The sequence below is a fragment of the Crocodylus porosus genome, unplaced genomic scaffold, assembly GCF_001723895.1.
Source record: "Crocodylus porosus isolate Cpor-Errol unplaced genomic scaffold, CroPor_comp1, whole genome shotgun sequence".
Taxonomy (NCBI): domain Eukaryota; kingdom Metazoa; phylum Chordata; order Crocodylia; family Crocodylidae; genus Crocodylus; species Crocodylus porosus.
Window position 1 is genome coordinate 6,095,967 of NW_017728951.1, and position 16,142 is coordinate 6,112,108.

A 16,142-nucleotide genomic window follows, 5' to 3' on the forward strand; every position below is an offset into this window, starting at 1 on the left:
TTGACAGACCCTATTCTGACCTGTCGGACTGCACCATAGGATACCCTGAAACCCCAGTGACTTCCATGGACCTCTTTGTTTAGGGGAGGTATAAAGGGAAAGCCCTAGTCAACGGTCAATTTTCCCCCATTTTTTTCCGTAGCCTGTTGCTTTGTGTTACTTCCTGTAAGCTTTTTAGCAAGCATGCTACAAATTAAGCCCCTTACCCTCCCCAAGTGCCACTCCAGTGCCCTTCCCCTCCTCAATTTGCTGCATGCCACACACAGAGGCTGTCCATGCCGTGTGTGGTGCACATAGGCGACTGGTAGGGGGTGCAGGGGGGTGCACGTGCCCCCCCATGGGGCCGGTGCCCCCCGACAGCCAACACTGATGCTGTTGGTAGGGCTGGTGCCCACCCTGAGAGGCCTGCTGCCGTTGGCGGCTTCTGCAGGTGCCCCCCCCCCCCAGATTCAGGAGGCACCAGTCACTCCTGGTGGTGTACATGCTACTGGCTGACCACCCTTCGCTAACAGTACCCTTGGATGGTAGTTAATTATCTTGGCTGATATATCTGTAGCAGAGTCATACTGTCTGGGTGAGATCCTCAAAGACATCCAATTTCCCTTGAGTTCAGTGATAATTAGGCACCTGCATACTTTTGGGGAGCTGGGCTTTTATTCCTTCACTGCCTCTCTACATGACTTGTGCCAAAATAACACCTCCACCTGGAGTAAGCAGAGGGGACCTTCCCCTGGTATCATTCTCTAACAACCCCAGTGTGGGGCAACACAGTATCTTCTTGTACCAGGGGAGACGCATAGGGGGTGCATGCAGGTGCATGTGCAACCCCTGCACACAGCAGTGCACTCCCTGCACAAAAGCGTCGCCAACAAATTGGTCCAAATCCAACTAAGACCAATCAAATTCCAGTGGCTCATGATGGACAAGTGCAGGATTGGATCTCTAGATTTTAGCTTAGATTTTCTGTATGGTTACGAACACATACAGGCCCATTTCCAAGTCCGGTTACCTTATTACATCCATAACCAGAGCAATTAGAATTCTAAGTAGGATAACTTGCATACAAGACTTCATCCACAGTATTTAGGGCTAAGAGAAGATGCTTAGACAGCTAAGCTTAACATATTATAATATCACATAGTACTGTAGGGACATGGGGTGGCATGGCATTCAATACAGAGAAATACAAGGTGCTCCACCTCAGGAATAAAAACCCACATCACACTTATAGGCTTGGCAGTGCTACACTCACTAGCACCATGACCGAAAGAGACTTGGGGGTCATGATTGATCACAAGATGAACATGAGCTACCAGTGTGATACCGCAGCTGGCAAAGCAAACAAAACTCTGGCTTGCATCTATCAATGCATCTCGAGCAAGACCCAGGATGTCATCCTCCCACTCTACTCGGCCTTGGTGAGGCCACAGCTAGAGTACTGCATTCAATTCTGGGCTCCATAATTTAGGAAAGACATGGAGAAGCTTGAAAGAGTCCAAAGGAGAGCCACGCACATGATCAAAGGGCACCAGAACCGGCCTTATGAAGAAAGGCTGCGAGCCATGGGACTCTTCAGTGTGGAGAAGCTCAGAGGTGACTTGGTGGCAGCCTATAAGTACATAAGAGGTGTGCATCAGGATCTGGGGGAACACCTGTTCACCAGAACACCCCAAAGGATGACAAGGTCCAACAGTCACAAGCTTCTGTAAGACGATTTTAGGGTTGGACATAAGGAAAAAATTCTTTACTGTCCAAGTCCCCAAGGCCTGGAACAGACTCCCCCGAGTAGATGCAAGGACCTACTCCAGATGCTTTTAAGAAACATGTGGATGCTTATCTTGCTGACACCCTTTGACCCTAGCTGACTTCCTCCCCCTTGCGATGATCTTATGAGGTCCCTTCCAGCCCTAATGTCTATGAAATCTATGTAATCTATTAAATTTATCCAAATCCAAGATGACTCTGAAATTAAGATGACCCCCCCCCCACAATAATTAAACTCTACACATGGAAAAATGATGAAATTGTTACAGTTTTCCAGGTATAGAATCTAATTATTGCAGACTCATCTTAATTTTAACCCCTGAACCACTGTACTGGGGCAGGCACTGGGAGGGTGGGAGGCAGAGTGTCAGGTGGCAAGGGAGTCAAGAGGCCTGACCTTTTCCCCTTATCCTACCCACCACTTGCCCCCCACCCCACCCTGCCATGCTGCCTGGCCCATCTAGTGCCTGCATGACCCAACACCTGCCTGCCCGTGACTGCCCTCCTTGCCTGGCACCACCTGATACCTGTCACTCCCCACAGCCTGCCCCCCAGTCTGCTCCTTGCTGCCTTTGCTCCCCTCCACCACCTCATATGCCCCCCACCTGTTGCCCCTCCACTGCTGCCTCTGCCTCCCCCCACCACTGCCACCATGTCTGCCTGCCCTCCACCACCACCTGCTGTCACTGCCGCTTATTCTTCTGGCTCTGACCCCAGCACAGCTCTGGCCCCACAGCAGCCTGGGGCACAGAGCACATAATTTCTCTGACCCTAGCCTGGTCATGTGGCACCTGTTGTGGTAGTAGCAGCTCTGGAGGGCAGAGGCGGGCAGCTGGGGGATAGAAGCCATGGTGGGGGGAGCAGATGGGCAGGGGACAGAGGCTGTGGGGGCCAGGCTCTGACTCCGACTCCATGGGCCAGAGTTGGAGCTGCAGTACCTGTCTGCCCCAGTCCTCTGTTCACCCTCCACTCACCCAAGATGAGAGGCTTTTCCTCTTTTGTTAAATAGAGGGAAACTTGTCCTCAATTTGAGTAAATACAGTAATGGATGCTGGGTTGGAATTGGCAAAAGATCTGAACCTTCCTATGGAAATAACCAATCTATTGGCCTTAACTCGCATTAATCTTTGACAATGGAGTCATACAGTCTGTTTGCCGTAGCAACCTTTGATTTTCAGCAAATAAATCCATTTGTGAGAAATTCCATGTATTTTCTTTCAACCCTTCCTCAGAAAAAAACAGAATTTCTTAATATCTGGAACTGAAATCTACTGATTGTGAGATCTCCAACAATATATATGGACTTCACTCCAGGAGCTATGTGGGCCTTTTCCCATATGATGCTCATTGCCAAATCTACTTTCCTATTTGCATGTCTGGCCATGAAAAGCTTGGGGGGGAGTTACCTAATGTTCAGCAAAACACATGTCAGTCAAGTCATAGTCCCGTTTTATAGGGATATTTAAAAATATGAACAGACCAAGTACGGCACAATGTATTGTACTGGGCCATCTGTAGCCTTCTGCAACCAATAGATTTGGCTTCAAAAGAACAGAACAGTGCTCTTTGTTTTTGCTACTATGGGCTGTTCATGTCGATGAAAATGAATGACATGTTACAAAATATGTTGTTTGGCTAGGGTAAGTCTTCTAAATTACTGAGCTTCAGCGGCAAAGCACAGCAAAAAGTAGGTGTACAACTTTTTACTTTGTTGATTGTTGATACACGTACAACATGCAATAAAATCCAGAAATGCTCTCTTATGGTTTGAACAAACATTTTTCTATTATTACATTTTTTCCCTTTCCATAAGCTATTAATTCTTGGTATGAAATATTGCACAATTTTATGCTAAATGGACACTGCTTTGTGTTATTCTTGCTATGAAATGTATTTTACTTTTGGATATTTTACTGTGTTTTTGGCTTGAGAAATACAGACACAAGTTATTATTTATACATAATCCTGAATATGTAAAGTTATGATGGTATATACCTCTACATGCAAATTGTGTTAAGGGACTAAATACTTCAAAGGGCATACTTAAAGTCAATAAATACTTTGGACTGCTAATGTGTGCAACCAGCGTTTGAGATCAATGGATATAGTATGAAATGATATACAGGTTACTAGAGCCTCTAAAGTTTGCAGTACAGTTTGGAAGCCAGAGTTACTCTTTCCAATGCCAGATATATTTGCAGTCTTAAACAGATAAAAAATCTGGAGTTTTTAAATCAGTGTTTTTTTGAAGGACACAGATATGGAGGACCAGACCATCCAGTCAAGTTTTTTTTCTCTCTTTTTGACACAGTGGCTATTACCAGATGCTTCAGAAATGTAAGCAGTCCCTGGAGGATTAGATTTCTTTCTAATGAAAGATTTTCTGCAGAAGACTTGTGCCCTGAAGCAAGGAGATTTACATCCTATATCATTTTTATTCCAGTTAATGAAAATGTGGTTATTTTCCATGAAAAATCATGGGCTTTTTCTTCAAATTTCCCTCTTTCCTCTGAACTATGATAACTTCTGGAGAATTCATTTCTGTAACAGCACTGAAAGCTTGGTACACCCAACATACAGTTTAGAGACTGTTGTCACGTGTAATCTGCTGAAATCATGCTCTTACCTCTGAAACATGGAAGAGGTTTCAAGGTAGAATTTAGCTCTTTGTCTCTTTTCAGTGCAGTAAGTTTATTGTGTGCTGTCCTTGATACACTTACAATTACTATTTACATGAGGCATCATTAATATGTGTTACACTGATATAATATAACACATGAATTATATTTGTATGTTTACTGGATTTGGAACAGCATAGGAATTGGGGGCAAGGAGTTAAGAGAATGGGGCCTCTATCAGGTCTGCTCCAGGCCATCAATGTGACCCCAGTTCTTAAACTACCATTGTGGGAAAGACCCTGCGTGTAGTCAAGCATTTCCCTTACCTTGGTAGCCACCTCTTTCAGAAAGTGAACATTGATGAGAAGATCCAGCACAGGATGCAGAAGCACTCCTTCAGGAAATTGTGTTAGCATGGTTTTTGATTGTGATCTCCTGAAACACACCAAGCTTCTGGTCAACAGTGCAGTCACCATCCCTGCTCTCCTCTACAAATGTGAAATGTAGGTGATCTACCATCGTTATATCAAGAGCCTGGAGAGGTATCTCTAATGATGCCTCTGGAAAACGTTATGCATCCATTGGGAAGATTGCCCCCCAAATGCCAGCATCGTTGCTGAAGCCAGTACTACCGGCATTCAACCAGTGATCCTCAAGCAACAACTGTGCTGGATTGGACATTATGCGTGGATGCCTGACTCTTGCCTTTCAGTTTAGGTGCAGCTTGAGTTCTCGTGGCAGCCAGAGGAAATACTACAAGGACACACTGAAGGCCTACTTCAAGAACATGTACATGGACATTAAGAGCCGGGAGGCTGCTAACTGACTCTAGTGGCCCTGCAACCTCAACCAAGTGCCCAGAGAGAAGGAAGGAAACGGAGAGAAATCCCAGCCTATGGCCTACTTTCCCCTAAAGAAAGACTTGCAACTTCTGCGGATGGGTCCATAGCTCAAGAATTAGATTCTTAAGTCACATCAAGACCTATCAATGAGCTGCGGTTAAGATCATCCTCAAATTGATAAATTTTGTTACTGCCACTACTGGTAATTCCTCACTCGTGACTGATTTTTAGGTTGTGTCTCACAAATTAAGAACAACTCCCCTCTTCCGGGTGGTTTCCCATGAAAAGCCGTTCCCTGCTGAAACTTGGTTCCTCATCTTCTGCAGAATAATGTGATCTTTGGGTCACATGACAAGATCTATATGTATATCTAAGCTTTGGAGAAGGGTTAACATTTAGGGGACAGTATATAGATTTTGAGAGATGGGTATTAAAAGTAAATGCAGGTTTTGGCATAACAATTGAAATAATTTTGTGTTGTGAATCTTTTGAAGTGGATAGATTAATTATTGATGAGTTAGTTACTGAAAACAAAATCTGTCCTTGCACTGTTCAAGTTACTGTAAAATTGTATTACTGGACATGCATCTGTAATAGGTGGACAGATACATTTTAAAACAATAAATAAGTTGATTCAGACCAATGAAGTGAAGGGAGATGGGCGGGGGGGCAACAGATGGCAATATACTTTTGCCACATTTTGAAATAAATTGTCTTTAAATCACAAAAGTATCAAGGGCCATAGTCTTCTTACTTCACTGAAGTTACTTCAGAGAGCAACTTGACTACAAATGTTACCCTGCTAAATGCTAAGATGAAATATGTTTCTTTATCCTGTGCTGATTATCTGACTAGAGCTATCCAATGGTGAACAGTTCTCTTTCTCTAGATACCAGATACATTTTCAAGATACTCTGATTGGATGTTTTATTCTTCTGAGCATGCTGTATCTAAGGATACATGGGTAAACACTAGTCTGCAGCTTGAGGTGCAGTTCCCCCCAAACCTCTGCACTGATCTTCTTGGCAGGCTTTGTGGCCTCAGCAGGGGCCACCACTCCTGGAGTTTTCACCTCCCTGGGGTGTAACACATACATGTGACATGAGTTTTGCTTTCAAGAATTTGGGGTGCAGTTCCCTCCGAACCCTTGCACTGATCTTCTTGAAACTTGGCAGGAGTTATTCTCTCAGCAGAGGCTACCATCCCTGTAAGTGTCATCCAAACCAAACTTAAAACAACAAAGTTATAGATATTTCATTGATTCCCCATTCATTGATTATCCCATTATGGCCGGATCTCTGAAGCGGCTCCAAAGCTTTTCCAAAGCAGTTCAGAAACTCCGAACCACTTCGGAAAGCCTAACAAAGCCAACGCTTCGATCCAGACCTGCTTCTCCGGATCTGAAGCATGGTCTGAAGCCTCGCACAGCCCTAGTATAAACTAAAACTGAAAAGCAAGAAAATTGCAACTTCAGATGTGGTCAAAGGCACATGCAGGATGGCACATCTGGAGTTAGCCTGGACTTCCTATTCTCAGATGCTGGGAGAGAGGGTTGCTGCCACCTGGCGGAATTATTTCTTCCAGATTTGTCAAAGTTTAGCATAATGAGTGCAGAACAGCACAGCACATATTGAAGACTGTGTATAGTCTTTCAGGGGAGGAAGTAAAAAGTGAGCTATGTTTGCCAGGCTGTTGTTTAACATTTCATTTAATATAGTTCAGTGCAGTTGGAATAACTCTTACCTGCTGTGAAATAGGAAAAAAACAGGTTGTTGAATCAGCCCGTCAGACAGATGATTTGGGTCATCTGTCAGAGAGGTCTTGTTTTGAGATAATACAGCATGTTTACCGCATATGATATGGAAACAGCCAGTCAGCACCAGCCAGGCATAGGTGACAATTTTCCAAGCCTCTTCCCCATGCAGAAGACAGAAGTACAGAGGAGTTAAGTTGTGTGAGGTAATCTACATCGGCTATATCTTTTGGCACATACAATTTATGTAGACATTGTGTTAGTGTACAATTTCATGCTATCATATGTGGTGTTCCTAGATGGCTCAGGTAATGAGGGCGAAACAGATGACGACTACTGAGGGAACATTAGGGGGCCAAAGCCAATAATGGGGCAGTGGGCATGATCAGCACTAGGCACTGCTCTGCATGCTTCCCTACCATATTACAAATAAGGCTTTAGGACTTTCTGCTTAATGGTCAGTCCCTGGAGTAATTTTTTCCCCAGAGCCTCTGCTGCACACATCCCTACATCATACAGAATGCAAAGCAAAGTGCGTAGGCATAACTACCCTCTGCTTCAGAAGTGGTCCCTTTTCCTGCCTTCTGACAAAAGGATGCAGGAGAGGCATATATGGTGTGGTTACTCTTATTCTTGCTGGGAAACAAGCTAGATGCATTTATACTAATCTCAGAAGAGATGCAGGGCCTTTCTCTCTTGCTTCCCCCATCACTAGAATGGGGACAATTATACCTATTATGACTGCTTTGAGAATCGATTGTCTAGTATCATTATCTACAATAGAGAGCAATCATTTTATCTGAATGTCATCCATTTATATTTTGTTCAATTTGTCTGGGCAACAAATTGAAAGAGGAGACAAGGAAGTAAAAATATGACAGACACATGTAGGGAGACAGTTAGTATGATGATATTTGTTTTTGTAAAGTGCCTTGCAGCAAATTGAAGTCTAGATTCCATTTTCTTATAATTATGAGAGCTTTAGTAACCCACATGCTAAGCAAGAGCTTTTATTTTATATATTTTTTAAGTGTACAAATTTCCAAGTCTACAGAGAGCTCATTAAATTCTCTTCTCATTATCATGGATACCCAAGGACACAAAAATACTTAAGGGCCTTGTTACATAGTAATTTTAGGCAGCTTCTGGTTAGGTCTGAACCCCTGGATTGGTTGAATGTTAACACCTTTAAGTGACTTAAAGCACTCATCATTCAATTTAAATTTATGCCACTTCAGGGCAGAATTATCTGTAATCTGCATAACCTTTAGCTACTGTTTCATTAAGGTGTGGCCACTCCCCATAACTATTCTGCCTAGCTGAAGTTTTGTAGTATCCCAGGATGCTCCAGGGCTGGTCCAGGCATGGTTGCTGGGTGCTCCAGAGCTGCAGTGCTGGCTCTGCCCAGCAGGAGCAGCAAGCCAGTCAGGCAGAGTGAGTGTTGGACCTGGACTTAATTAGCGCCTAATTTGTACCACCCAATTAATGGCTGACCCAATAGTCTGGTTCCAAGTGGGGTGATACTTGACTCCCCACTGGCTAACAAATGGACCAGGCATATCTATCACCACCTGGGAATCGTTTGTACTATGACTAATAAGAGACTCCCACACTGTTGTATAACTGACACAAATTAATCATTTTATTAATTAACAACAGATAAGTAACAAGTAAATATAAGCACTTCAAATAACAGCTTTAACAAGTACCAACACCAGCTGAAGACCCAGTAACTTTTATTATACTAAGGGGAAATCTTTATTGGATGGTGGATCTCTGCCACTTCAAATTGCAACAAGCATGGGTCACACCAAGAAGGATTATTTGACAGCAGCTTACCTTCAGCTTTTAAGGAAGGGAGGAGAGAGAAACAAAGGGAGAGGGGTATATTTACACCAGAGAGCAGAGGGCCACTGCTTAAGCGCTGTGCGCACCCGGGAAGAGGATCGAGGGAGCCAACCTTGACCACTGTCGCAGGAGACCAGCAGGGGGGAGGACAGGTAGAACCTCAAGGTTGCTGGGGATGATGACCAGCTCTACAGTGGCCTTGCTGTTGAGGGTGTGCTCAACCCGTTGGACCACACGACGATCACCTACACTGGAGGTATTCACCATAAAGCCACTTCCACTTCCTTCATTCACCACACTGGCAGTATCTCTTTCTCTTGCAGGATCCTCTCAGCACCCACACACTAGCAGGCCCACACTGCCTCTCTCTCATTCCAGCTGCACCCAGAGACTTCACAGCACCAATCGCCCCCACTCACGTGCTGAGTGTCCCCCACCAAAAAACCTTTATGGGGCAGTGCACCCAACGTGCCAGGACTCTGCACATCGTACACTTCGTGCACTAGGTACTATTCCCCAGCACCTTTGGAGGTAACTGGGCATGCTCCCAAGCAGGAGGTCATTCAAAGTTTAACACATGACCTACTAGGGCCATGCATCTGCGCATTCAGCACAAGTGGAGCTAGGTGACAGTGCCATGGACTCCAATCTGACTTTGCCTCCAACATGAGTGCAGCAGTCCTGGAGCAGCCACAGCGCCTCCTATCTAGTCCCCGGAATGGCCAGTCACCTTTCCTCAGCCACAGGCACCTCAGCCCCTGCATGCATCAGGTCCTGGCATTATCTGGGATTGCCAGGGATACTTCAACCACCTTTTAACCCCCAGACTGAAAGAGGCTCAGATTTAGGGGGCTCAAAGAGTATTTAAGCACAGAATAACACAAGGAACTTTATGGGAAGATTCTGGGGTACAGCCTCTGCCTGGGGCTGAGCACAGCTCCTAGTCCTGTCCCTGCTCATCAAGCCTCTAGTAGCAAGTCACAGCTGTGCAGGTGAAGGACAGTCACAGATGGCTTTTTGCCTTACAGTAAAAAACTGTTCTACTAGCTGAACAACACTAAGCCAATTAACACTTGTGCAACTTACAACATAAGGTGTAACGAGGCCCAAGGAGTAATGTATGTTTAAACCTAGTTCTTGTCTTTCCCATTTATACACACACCTCTCTAAAAGCATTGACCCCCTAGATTTGACCCCCTAAATTTGAATCCAAACCAAGAAGATTCTTCTTCTGTGTATGGCTCAGCTATGGGTGACATATTTTAACTAAAGATTTAACCAAAAATTAAATCTATCCTACAATCTTACTGCTTACTCAGCACTGCCCAAATTCTAGGGGACAGCTCACAGGATTACAGCATTGTCAAATCAGAATGTCAGACTCGTTCTTAGGACATGATTTCATCTATATGGCTAATTTTAAACATAAAATTATCTCCCTTGACCCATTTTTACTTTTCTCCTTAGCCACAAAAGAATACTTACAGTTGCTACTAGGGAACTTGGCTATTCTTCTACTTTTCATGTTTGCTTACTCTGGCCGTGTCTACACGAGACGCTAGCTGCGCAGTTGTTACTGACCAGTCATTTAGTACTTGCATACACAAGTGCTAAATGACTGCACAGTAACTCTGTGTCACTGCATGGCTTTGTAGTGACTCTGGCTGCGCAGTAGTGATGAGCTACTGCACAGTCAGCATCTTGTATTGATGTGGCCTCTGGGGTTTCATCTAAGATTACAAAATGAAAGGAAAAAAACCATGCCAGTAACACAATTATGGCACAGTAATCTATATAGCGGGCAAAGTTTTGGCAACTCTGTACTCAGAATGGTTAAAAAGTTTTGGCAGCTCAGCAGCATAGTTTCTGACTCTCCCTCCATCGTGTGCTTAACTGTCAGGTGCCAGATGGCAGATGTTCGTACTCACCTCAACATCATTTTTTCCTTGCAAATTCTGGAACTTGAACTCAAGAGACAGATCTCAGTGCTTTTAAATGCAGCTCTGGTGGTGTTCATGTGTTTTACTCCTACTTAAAAGAATTTTTGTTTCTTTAATTGTGTGACTGTAATGCCATCTAGTGGAAATTGTACTGGCTGAAACTAGCCCACTTCTGTATCTTGGATCATACATTTTCCATTCTTATTTAATATACACATTTCATATTCAAATCTTTCTGTATCTAGCCCTCTTATTCCTAGCCATTATAGTCTTCAAACACCATCATACAAAAGTGAAGTACTATGGGTATGGATGGTTGTGAAATAGAAATATGAACAAGTATTTGTCCTGCAATCTTGGCCAAACAGGCCAGTACATTTCTATATACCACATTTTTATGATGCTTATTAGCATTTTAAAGTGTATTCGGAAGAACTATGTTTGAAACTACCAAATTGTACAGAGCAAAAACAGAATTAATCTCTCATAGCAAAATTGCCCATATACAACAGGTGTGTTGGGATGCTAGATTATTAAAGACTATCTCTCCCTCCCTAAATATTTACATTACATTATTTTGTGAAATGTAATATTTTGAGATGAAGACCATATTTAATGCCTTCATTATTTTTCATTTTCCTATACTATGTGCATGCTTTGTTGTATCTTCTTTAAGGAGCTATATTTAAAAAAATGCATATACTTTAAGTATACTGGGTAAAGTAGCTTGTAAGTATGTCATTGGATTTCTCATTGGTTTTTTACATAGTGTATTTATGTGCATGCATATATTTATACAAAATATCATACAGAAGCTACTCTTACAGGAATTTAAATACAGGTCTAAGTTTGGCAGCTTACAGGTCACTATGTATGATTAATGTCATTTGTTTTCTTAATCATGTGGTTTATTTATTTTGTACTTAATTTTGTTTCCTGACATTATGAGAAAGAACCGAAACAGAAGGCTGAAGCTTGTGCTGTTTGACAGAGGTGAAAGTTCCTAGATGTCACATTGATTATCTTTAATAAGACAAATAAATAGATTGTAATATGCAATAATCTCTTTCTAGCATTTCTAATGTACCTACCAGAACTGTAAAACCATAGTAATGAAAAAAGAAAGACATTTTCTTAATTAATAAAAGATTCTTTGGGTAGATGCGATATCTTTTATTAGACCAACTGAGTAGTTAGAAACAATGTCTTTGCAAGCTTTCAGGCACAATCACCCTTCTTTAGGCATAGGGAGTCTCTGCTGTTCTGAGACTCCAGAGACTTCCTATGCTTGAAGAAGGGTGATTGCACCTGAAAGCTTGCAAAGAACTTTTTTCTAACTACTCAGTTGGTCTAATAAAAGATATCACGTTTACCCAAGGAAGCTTGCCTGCCTATGTCCTTAGACCAACACGGCTACAACCAAAAACCTAGCATTTTTTAAATGCATGACTACACTGTGAATCTCTTTCAGGCAAGCTAGGAGTATGACGTGTTAAAATATAAGGGCTACCACATTTGGGCAACAATCTCAAAGAAACACAGGGGAGGAAAGTCCAAGAGCAGAATAGTCTCATTGATTTATATTTACTTAGACCAACATTAATAAACAGCACCTGGAAAATGCAGCGCAAATGTACAGATTACCCTGAACACTGTGTAGGACAGTAAGGACTTGGTGCCCTACAGTTACAGGCCCTGCCAACTTTTTGCATTTTTGTTTTTAAGTTGCTGTGGAGTACCACATTCAAAATCATTCCCACAATCAAAATCATCAGGAGAGAAGAAACCATTTCTAAAATAGTCCAACCTACAGTCTACAGGATGAGTATATCACAGACTATGAATAGTAAACTAACACATAAATCTGGGTGATCGTCACTACCTAATTGTATTTCCATGTGTATTGTTTCTTCAGTACAAGATTAGATTATTGAAAAATGTAAGCCTCTCCGGCAAGACAGAAGTAAAAATATGCTCATTAGATAGTAGGATTAGAATCACAAGATGAAGGACAAGCGTACTCATGGGTTTAAGCTAATTCAGGAACCATACGTATAAGCACAAATACTGTTAGCCCTAGTGCTATGAAATACACTCTGAATTCTCTAGTTGTTTGGTTTAAACTAGACTTTTATCCAAGTCTATTATTATCTCCTCCCCAGAGCCGTTTATGAAGTCCAGTAGTTCTCTTAACATTAGTTTGCAGCCACATAACTCCACAATTAACTGATGCCTGCAGTAAGTGAGAAGAGAGTAAAGAGCCTTTGAATTTAATTTTCTACCTAGCTCAATGCAAGGATGATCATCTGAAGTAGAGGTCTTTTTAACTATTCCTCTCCCTGCTGACAATATGTTGGAGAAAAGGAGGCAGGGCCAGATTAAATGGGTAGAGCCAAGATGTTCCTAAGTTACTATGATTTCTGGCCATAGTTCAGTCCATTTTCAGATTGTATAAATTAAATCAACCATTAGCTGATTCTAAATTATGAGAAGGACACAGCCCTGTCAACAGTCACTTGAGGATCAGAGTAGTACAAAAGTGAGCTTTAAGCATCCCATTTCCTCTGACTTGTTCTATTTGCTGTTCAGCTATATTCCAGCATTTAGCCTTTTGGGTCAGAAAAATATGCTTGCCCAAGGCCTTTTTATTCCTAGCAATTATAGTCTTCAAATTAAGCAATCTCCTTGCACTCCACCTTCTTAAATTCTCTGGGGGTGTGCATGGGAAAGAGCCCTCTCTTGGGAAGTGTTCAGGTTTTGCTAAGGCATTAAAATGATGACCACCAAGGCCTTAAATGACTGAGCAGTTCAATGATACAGAAAAAGTTTAAACAAAAATAGACGGAGAGGGGAAGAAGACAGGCAAAATCTACTCTCTTTAACAAGGAGAACTACAACTGGTACCTGTCCATCATCTGATGTCTGTAGAGAATTGTGTTAAAGATACAGAACTCATCTAATTACAATATTATAATTAGCTAGGTGGCCTAACAGTCACAAAGGGACCATTCATTGCACAGCATCTGCTGCACCAGCAGCACATGCATCTCCAAGGGAAAAGATAGTGATGTGCTGTTGCAATATATCATGCTTTGCACCTGAAAAGTGGATCAACTACCAGATGTTTCACTTTTCTGCCAACTGCCTTTACAAAAAAAGCATAAGAAAGATAGGCCTATATTATTTCACCAGCCTTTGGGGTCTATTCTTATCTTGATACACAAGGATTTTACCACACAGTTCTCATTAAAGTTAATGGGCATTATGCAGAGTAAGCCCTTCACATCAGTTGCAAATATGTCTTTGTGCTTTAAAGTTCAAATGATATTTTAACCCAGTGTCTGGGACAATTTTCTGCAAAGACAGTTTCTGCTTTTCACATGGAATATGTGTGAGAGAGATATAGGAATAAAATAATGGTAATTCAAATTCATTTGAAATAATTGTTGCTTAGGCAGAAAATACTGGGCACATCTACACATGCCATTAACATGCAGCAATAAATTGGAGACCTTATTGCTCTGCAGTTTATTGCTCCCAGGAAGCTCCTGGGAAGCTCCCAGGCACATGGTTTACATGTGTACCCTCACTGCAGCACATTGAACTGAGTCACAGCAACCCTGGCTGGCACGAAGCCAGGGTGGGGGGCAGCTTGCAAGTCCAGGGCTGCTCCAGTTGGGCTCCATCTGCTGCAGAGGGTCTGGCTGGGGCATGGGGTACTTCAATGTGGGGCAAGGTGGCAGGCAGCCCCCACACTGAAGCACCCTCATGCCTCAGCCAGCTGGCTGCACATGAAAAAACTTGTATTGACAAGTCCTACCTGTTAGTTTCATGTGCTCTAATAGGGGCGCACATGTAGATATTGAGACATTTACTGCACAGTTAATTAGTCAGCCACACAGTACATGTCTCATGTAGATGCAGGCAAGGTTTTTTGAGTAGGTGTGACATCTTTCATTAGACCAACTGAGTAGTTGGAAAAAAGTTCTTAGCAAACTTTTGGGCACATTCACCCTTCTTCAGGCATAGGAAGTCTCTTCTGTACTGAGACTCTGAAGAATGAGAGAAGCTAAAAGTGTGGCAGGATGTCAGTGAGACTGTAAATAGGTAAAAATTAGGAGACTGTAAATAGGTAAAAAGGTGGGTGGCCTGGAGGGTGGGGGAACCACCACGGGAATAGGGGCTGGGTGCTCTGGCCACTGCACCCAGTTCATGGCCTCTTCCCTGGTCCAGGCCTGGGGCTTGTGGCTGGCCAGTGGGTGGCTGCCAGGCAGCAGGCAGGGCTGGGGCCAGCAGCTGGGTGGTGGGAGGCATGAAGGAGGCTGCCAAGGCCAGGATGCTGTCAAACACCCAGCTGTCCTCCTCCATGGCTACCACTGACTGAGCCACCATGCCAGCCTGATGCTCCTGGGCGTCCAACCATTTGCTCAAGGAGGGCAATATGCCTCTCCGCAAACTGCAGGAAATGGGCATGTTACACCTGTTCCTCCTGGTCCCTCTCCTGCTCATTGGCTGCCTGCTCCTGATCTCATGCCTCCCTCTGGCACTTGCATGCCTCCCTCTCCCACTCACACACTTTTGCCACCTTGTGCCAGGGCAGGAAGTTGGACAGCCACTCTTCTGCAATGGTGACCGGCCATGTAGAAAGTGTCAGATGTCAGAGGCACCATCCCTGGTGCTGTGCTGCATCCCCATCGGTGGTTGGTGATTCCCTTCCACGAGCAGGTGCTGGACCTACAGAGCAAGGACAAAGAGGCTCTTTATGAGAGTTTACAACATTTCAGAGATAACATGCACTATACCAAGGGGCTGTGCACCCTCCAGCCTCAAACTGGGGGTTGTACATGCACAGGTACCCAGGGACTACAGTAAGTTGGTCAGGCAGCCCCTGCTATAGGCAGCCGCCATCTGAGTCCAACAGCCTCACTCCCCGCTCAGGGCAGGCAGTCCACTTGGTGCTTGCCATAGGCAGCCTGATCCCCTCCCCAGGCCAGGCCCAGGCCTGACTCCTGGTAGCAGCTGCAAGGGCTGCTTTGGGCCAACTTTCCCTGTTCTCCTGCAGGCCAGGCAGTTTGCTCCCATGGAGCCAGAGCTGCACAGGCTGGGAAGGGGAGGCAAAGGATTCCTCTTGGCTGGGATGTGGCACTGGTGATGCCCCTCCTCCTCCCCCTCCCCCTCTCCGGTAGGCTTCTCCCCTGACCATGTCCCTGCTGAGAGTCTCCCAGGCATGCCACAATGAGCTGTTTGAATGCTAATCCACTACGCCCTGCTGCTGCTGATTGCCCTGGTACCCTGGGTGCAGTTCAGAACCTGGCATGGGGTCCTGAGGTTCAGTGGTGTCCCAGGCAAGCCCATGCTGCCCTATAACATATGCCAC

At 43.9% G+C, this 16,142-nt stretch overlaps 1 long non-coding RNA gene across 1 annotated transcript; it reads right to left on the reverse strand.

The window, feature by feature from the left end:
• Nucleotides 1-225: 225 nt before the first annotated feature.
• On the reverse strand, nt 226-15,563 carry LOC109323983. Its single transcript, XR_002104816.1, has 3 exons — nt 15,485-15,563; nt 15,143-15,145; nt 226-237 (listed from the first exon to the last, which is right to left on the reverse strand). It is a non-coding gene; the product is annotated as an uncharacterized LOC109323983 (long non-coding RNA).
• Nucleotides 15,564-16,142: the final 579 nt, after the last annotated feature.